Genomic DNA, 8,639 nt, shown 5'->3' with positions numbered 1-8,639 from the left:
CTTTATGATTCACGGTATCATGACCTAGTTACGTTATTATGACCTAATTATCAAAGTCATTATCATAATTGGGCACAGCGACAAAAGTGAGCAAAGCACAGCATTCGGTAAAACTGAAACAAACAAGACCAATTATATAAAAATAGGTACCCAAAATAAATTAATAGGATCTCTTGTGACATATTTCTTTTGTACAAGCTGTTGTTAAACTATAATACATTTTACAATGTACGATGGGATTTAGTTAAACGGATATTACCATAGTAACAGCCACATAAATTCCCCTTTGTATTGATATGTATGCTTCAACGGAAATTGCTTTGCTTAAATGTTTATGAGAGAGACAATCAAGACCATTCGAAAACGATGATGTTTCCAAGTGCCATTATATACTATGTTGTTATTTTTGGTAACTTATGCTGAAGAACTAATCCATTGCTACGTATTCTCGAACCATTTCAGGCAAAGCGTTGGTGATAGTTTAGACTTTACAGTGCAATGTTATTTTCTCGAATAACATATACACTAGGGATGATATCATGTCTTATTGCACTGCATGTATCCCATAAAACCCAATATGGTTTAGTTTCTTCTTTCAGTTTAGAATATCAATATGGTTGTCTATAATACCAAATCAAGCCATACATCACATATCTGCCATGATAATCATTAGTGTCAAATGATAAAAAGACGCGTGCAGTCTGAATAGAATGGTAACACTTTATGGTATTAGTCCTTTTAACGTGTCGATCACAATTATTGAGGACTCGATTGTTAGCAGCCACGTCATCCATATTATCTGTCGTCTTACTGAAAAGTGACAGAAGGTTTCATGCATAGTCCATACTGAAGACTGCACGCATGAAAAATTTCAGATGGACAGGCATCAGAATAAACACAGTCAAATATTCATTGGACCCTGACATTGGCCGGTAAGAAAGAGTGAGGGCCAATCTAGTTTAAACCATTCATTATACAAAATGGTAACGAATTTCAAAGGTGAACGAAAGTCGATGGAAAATACTCAATGTGAGACAGCTCGGTGGGTCACGATATACTGATCACTCATTGTCCCTGTTGCTAAATGTGGCAAGATCTATCAAGGGTTAATAATTAAAGTACGAAGATTTGTATGAACATTGACCCTAAGGGCTTCATAACGTCATGAATACGTTAAACAAAAAACCTAACAACAGAAGTAATCTCGGGATTTTCAGTACACCAACGACGATCGTTTGTCACCCTGGAACGATTTACAACGAGATGCACTGCTGTGAGTGACTGAAATTGAATTTGCAAAATGCAGGAAATATAGAAAAATGAATCAAGCCATTAGACAGGTTCCAATAGCATAATAATATGACACAATGTATTGTCAATGGGATAGAATTTGAGTACATGTACCAAACACTACTTAATGTATCTATTGGTTGTTTTTAAATCATATAATTCATCCTGTTCAATCGACGTCACTAGTCTGTACACATTCATCGTTGCAATGCATTTAGTCTAGATTCGTTTGGTTAACCATTGTATGATATATACTGGACAGGTTAACATGAATTAAACTCCATTACATTGGGTTAGCAACTGACATTTTAACGGGAAAATTTTACGAAAATAAGAGCCACATAAAAGGTTTCTTCGGAGTAAGACATACAGGCTATGTGTGAGTTGTGTGTGAACATGAATATATATTTTTGTTGGATAAAATGTCTGGTTTGTGTGGTAATCTTTTGTATGATCTTTGCTTCCTTAATCTGTTCACTGGAAAAATATTTTCATTGAAATCCTAAATCCCAAACGATCACGCGGCCCTGAGTGAATTCTGAAAAAGGCCAGATAGGCAATTTTAAGTGGTTGTCATTAAGGGTAAGATATGAAACCATTTCTTGAAAAATACTTCAACATCAAATGGCAAGTCCATTATTACCAAACTAATTTATGTGGCCTTTTGGTCTCTCTGCCAAAGGACAGAAGAACGAATGTATATATATATATATATATATATATATATATATATATATATATTGTGGTTCAATTATTACATGGATATGATCGTAGTTATATATCGTATTCACATTTGTTCTTCCTCAATACTATCAATACAAACCCATGGTCATCCTCCAATTCGGATTACCCTTATGTTCCAGCTAATTTCTTGTTTTGTTCAAGTCTCTAGACTATCCTCTAAATAGCTTTGATGATGACTTTTTCGTTCCCAATGGAGATATAAAGTTACGGTGGCAGTAATTAGCCTCGACGCCAGACCAATAATACGACCACGAACACGGATATTCTAGGAGAAATAAGCTAAACGTAATTCGAACGGTCTTACTGTTATTAAGTTTTTGAACGTAATGACCCTTATCAGCCATTGACAGGCCAATAGAAGCAAAGTGTACATGTAACTACACAGAGATCGAATCACAAGCTATAAATACTACGAATGCTTATTAGAGAGTGTGCAATAAGTGTCAATGGTGTACGTGCACTGCATGTAATTGGTGCACGGCACTTCAAAATACACACTGACGAAATTCCCCTGCAGAAGAAGTTCCAAAATAAAACCCGAGTGGAGTCTTAATTGGCAAAAGTCACAAGAACATTAGGTTTGCCAATAAATAGTAATCGAACATGGGGACAATAAATTTAGTGTTCTAGTAAAACATAGCATGCTTTGTAGTTTTCTTACATTGTAGTTTGAATGGATGTGGTTCAAGATCATAAGCATTACCTTCAGTGATGCGACAATCGATTTGTAACATCGGCATTACTTATCCATATGCACTGTACATGTAGCTTATAATTTGACGAATATTGCTCACGACATTTATGTTTCTCGTTAACATCTCCAAGCCGATGATGTCAACTTAGTTTGGGGAATGTACATTGTTACGTCAACGTGTATCGTCTCTAGGGGGTGTACACGCATGTATGTATGTATGTATGTATGTATGTATGTATGTATGTATGTATGTATGTATGTATGTATGTATGTATGTATGTATGTATGTATGTATGTATGTATGTATGACATACACATAAAATAGTCTTATTATATAGGAAGAACACTACATACTAATGGGCTAATGCGTATACTCTTTTTACAAACATCATCATCTACGTGGCACTGAGAAAGACCACCAGGAAGCTACAAAAACACTGTATTGGTGACTTTATGGAAATCATTTTATTATTGGCTTAATGGCTTACATACATACATACATACATACATACATACATACATTAATGAATAAATGAATGAACGAATGAATGAATGAATGAATAAATAAATAAATAAATAAATGAACCAACCAACCAACCAACCAACCAGCATCTCCAAGCCGATGATGTCAACTTAGTTTGGGGAATGTACATTGTTACGTCAACGTGTATCGTCTCTAGGGGGTGTACACGCATGTATATATGTATGTATGTATGTATGTATGTATGTATGTATGTATGTATGTATGACATACACATAAAATAGTCTTATTATATAGGAAGAACACTACATACTAATGGGCTAATGCGTATACTCTTTTTACAAACATCATCATCTACGTGGCACTGAGAAAGACCAACAGGAAGCTACAAAAACACTGTATTGGTGACTTTATGGAAATCATTTTATTATTGGCTTAATGGCTTACATACATACATACATACATACATACATACATACATACATTAATGAATAAATGAATGAACGAATGAATGAATGAATGAATAAATAAATAAATAAATAAATAAATGAACCAACCAACCAACCAACCAACCAACCAACCAACCAACCAATCAACCAATCAATCAATCAATCAATCAATCAATCAATCAATCAATCAATCAATCAATCAATCAATCAATCAATCAATCAATCAATCGTTACTATTCATCTGCAACTTACACGTCGTTTTTTGAACCTTCGGTTGCATTGATTTTCACAAATCTAGTTAGTAAGTATCTTTTTTCTTTGACAAGAGCTGTATCAAATGAAATATAGACAGGTTTTATTTCAAGTGAAATGAATCAGTGCCAGCTTCTTTTCCTTTCCCCAATGGTATCTGGTTACATTCAAGACGTCATACTGGACCTGATTATGCATATTTGTCTGATTTCTATAAACGTAGAAAACACATATACTGGCCACTCTTATCAGCTATATAAATCCTGTTCGATTACGTTGAAAGACTTGTCGTAATCCTTATTGCTCTGTTCATAATGGTATTCATGAACTGTGGATTCAAATGGGGTTTATTTCAACATCCATAGTGATAGTGAAGGTTGTAATGAATTGTTAGTCATTCTCATAGGGATGTGTGCTTATTTGTGGTCTGTTGCCCAAATGACATTATGTGTGGATGTGTGAAGGCGGTGGGGTAGAGGGATGGGCACTCGTGTGAGAGGGGGTACTGATCGAATGCGTGAAATATATTTTGTTTCATGCAATCACTAAATTGGATAAAATATGATCACAAGGTAGTATTTCTCATACTTGACATTTCCAATAGGGTGACAATGTATACCTGTAATGTAACAGCCTACATCACTAGCAGCATATGTACATCATGTTTTTTTCATATTGTTAGTCTGTCCATCCATCAAGTCTACCCTTTTTCATCGTTGCTCCGATAATTATGTATAACAGATAACCCGCATGTACGGGTTTTATTAATGAAAATTATTGATAACATCCTGGCAATATATACTACAGTTGTAGTAGATAGTTCTTGATTTGAGATTTAAGCGTTCACTAAAAATTCATTTCTATGAATACTATTTTGTGACGTCATAGTAAAGACTTATTACCTTTGCTGTAGTATATATTCAGTCATTTACAATGTCAAAGTCATTTTTGTAGGATAAAATGAAAAAGTACAGGTTTTAGAAAGGACGAGATTTATCACAGAGAATCAACTATGGCTCCTTTTAGAATGAGAGTGTTGAAACACTCAGTTTTATACATCATTCATGAGGCATAATTGATTCAATATTTCGACATGATCACAAAACAAGGCATGTTGAGATGGCTACAAGCTCCAAATAGACTCATAAATAGTCCAGACCATTAACGTGTCGATGTCAGGGCGGTAAACAAACTAATACTTCTTTCAACAATTGCTAAAACATAAAGTGTTCATACGGCTATTTCTATTCTGAACCTTACTTTCAAGGCGTCAGATATAATACAAGCTTCTGTAAAAATGTTATTGAAATAGTTGTGAATGTATATTGTCGAGAATAACATACGGTACCAATCGATACGTTTTAGCACGGTGATCAATTGTGTTCACTTAATGTACTTGGTACAGGCGTAGACATTCCTGACTGGTGAAAAATATAAATATACAGATACGTGTAATTTCCAAATATCAGGTGAAGACAGGTTTAATTGTAGCTGTAGACGCAAGTATATTTCAAATGGGGACATTGGCGCATGTGTACCTGTGCTTGCTTGCTTGCTCGTTTGTTTGTTTGTTTGTTTGTTTGTTTGTTTGTGTGTGTGTGTGTGTGTGTGTGTGTGTGTGTTTGTTTGTTTGTTTGTTTGTTTGTGTGTATGTGTTTGTGTCGGTCTTTTATTTTTATCTTTTAACACATCACTTACTATCTAAATAGGTCTATACTATTGTGGGGAGGGGGAGTATTTGTTGTGTCTATTATTTCTTTTCCTCAACTTTATAGTGATATTACAGTGTAGATGATTAGTTCGCATGAAGAATGATCAATGTGTAATAACAAATGACAATACACTTTAGACTGCAGTGAACCCCACAGTAATCTGTACTGCAGCACCTAGCGAGGTTAGTGAAAGTGTTTTACTGGATCATTCATATGTTGCGACTCTCGATCACTGTGACATAATTTTGTTGCTGACGAGATTAAGAGGGTTGTTGGTGATCGTCCGAACGTAGACTCGAGTAGCTCAGCGGCCATAAAAAGTGGAGCGCCCCCAAGGGGCAGGATTGGGAAAGTTAAATAATGGCGCAGGGGATGATACATTTGACATACAATTCATTTGTTAGCATAAAAAGAAACATGACAACTACCCATTTTCTTCTTGTTTTCATATACCGCATGATAAAATCTCCATCATATAGCATTTTCATAAAATTCATATCATAAGAAGACAGATATTTTAATAAATATATACTATATTTCCACTAAAATCATGTGACCATCCATATGGAAAATATCCAGGAAATCTTACAAAATAATGTAGTTTTATGTTGAAATACCACTTTTCCTACATAGCAAAGTTATTGGGAAAGGTAACAAAGCTATCAATAGGAAATGCACATTAAAGTTCTACTTTTATTGAAATAGATCATTTTTGGTGTGCATGTTCTATTTTCAGCATTTCCTTTCCGATTTCTAAGCGCATAATAATTGTGTTTTGTAAAACAAAATCACGTTCAAACGATTTCTAACTACTTTTAACTTTACATTTCGACCTGCCTTAATGTACATATTTGTTGAGAGCTACACATATGAACAGATACATGTAAATCACACCAGATTATCAACAAAGTGTAAACACTAATCATTAGTGATTTATTGTCACCCCTAAAGGATCTGAATTTTGCCCTTCGGTTGTCCGGAAGATATGAAAAGAAACGGTTGGTGGACACGCATGGTTTCGGTGGCTGATTTCCGTTAAGATCGCGGGAAAGCGATTTCGTTGATAGGGGATGCTGTATTGATTGCTTTGAAACCAATCATGCAACTCCCCTGTATTATTGCCATGGCAACGGGTTGATCTGTATGCGCTGTCAACCGAGCCATGGTTAAAAAACGTATATATTTCTACTGCACTGTCCCCATGTGATTAAATATGCCAAGAGCATTAAAGTTTCCAACGTTTGATTAATATGTGATAAAACAGGTAATATGCTAGCACTCGGTACCTGTGTGACCAAGGTAAAGATTCTACTAGGCTCCACTTGGCGTTCTCCCTAGATTCATTCAATTCTTATTTATAAAATAGCACTCTTAGTAAACTTTCACATATCAATTTGATTCGTGTCTGATCTTGTACTGTGATCGAAATATAATCAAGTGTTAGCTAGGGAAGAGTAGAGATAATAGGTAGATGTATATTACACAACTCAACAGAGTACTATTAAAGGACCAAATGACTCTTTCGAGAACAATGTGTGATCTCCCTCTCGATGTCTCATGCCAATTATTTCTAACAGAATTCGGCCTGAAACGTAATAAATGACTGCAACTATCATGTGATCTAAAGCCTTGGGGGACATTCGGCATTGCATTATTTCACTTCAGATTGTTAATTTTGTCTCAGACCAAATGATACTAGTGCTATCCACATTCATCAATCATTTTATAGATCGCTGAATTGCTTTTTTTAATGAACTGCTCGAGAGCGTCTTGAATTCTTTTGTGATATTTTTTCTGTATCAGCGTAGATTATGTTTTATCATTGTGATATGTACGCAGGTGGCCATGCTTCCTAGTATAAATACTGTTCTTACCTATATCGCGTTACAAGACATTCATGTTAAGGAGGCATTCAGGCTTAGCGCTTGAAATATGTATGTAGCGTAGGAATGAATAATGTCCTAAGTCATATAAAAGTAGAACGGGATGATGAAGGCGACCAAGACAACACTCACCACGTTGATAACAAGTAAAACAACAACAACAACAACAACAACAACAACAACAACAACAACATCATCATCATCATCATCATCATCATCATCGACGACGACAACGACAACAACAACAACAACAACAGCAACAACAACAACAACAACAACAACAATAGCAACAGCTGGGATAATAATGGAATTAAATGCATGTCGTTGTTTGACACAATATCAGATTAAAACAACATGTTTTATTCACACATTGTCATTTCTCCACTGTTGAAATTGTTCATTACTTTAATAATACATTGTATAAGGTTATATTACATTTTTTTTCTAGTAACACTTCTAACACTTCTATATAACCTTCGACTAAACTGTTTCCACTTGTTCCGGTCGACATGTTTAGGCAATGCGATCGCCATGTTTCCTTTACGCAAACACAATACAATTATGATCTATATCAATAATTGGATTTTATTCATCAATAATGTCTGCTTTCAGCCAAGGAAAACACAAGTGACATATGAGACCTCAGGGAGAAGTGACAAACTCCTTTTGTTACAAATATTTTCCAACTAAATATATCATTAAAGAATAATATAATCATACTTGCTTGAGGTATTATTCCATAAAGAAATTGTAAAGAATGCTATTTTATGTCTTATGAAACTTTACATGGAAATTTCCATGACTTGAGTTGAGATAAATGAACAAACATATGAATCAACAAAAAGTCACATGGGGATGTTGTGAGAACTAGAGTCCTGTCTGTTTGTAATTTAATTTACAATATAAAACTGTAAAGTGGGAAGAGTGATTTATAGGGGATTATCATTGTGTCTACAATAATCCAATTAAACAAAGCACAACAAACACAGATTATAGGCAAAAATAAGGATTTCACTCATATTTCGAGCATTAATAATGTATGCAGACACGTACACGCGTTAGAGTTACCTAGAATGACCGGAAAGTGTATCGTATGTTTTCTGTTTGAACTTAGTTTGCGCGTGTTATGATGTC

This window comes from Glandiceps talaboti, chromosome 8 (genome assembly GCF_964340395.1).
Source record: "Glandiceps talaboti chromosome 8, keGlaTala1.1, whole genome shotgun sequence".
NCBI classification, from domain to species: Eukaryota; Metazoa; Hemichordata; class Enteropneusta; family Spengelidae; genus Glandiceps; species Glandiceps talaboti.
The sequence above is the reverse complement of the archived record's forward strand: the minus strand, read 5'-3'. Positions refer to the sequence as shown.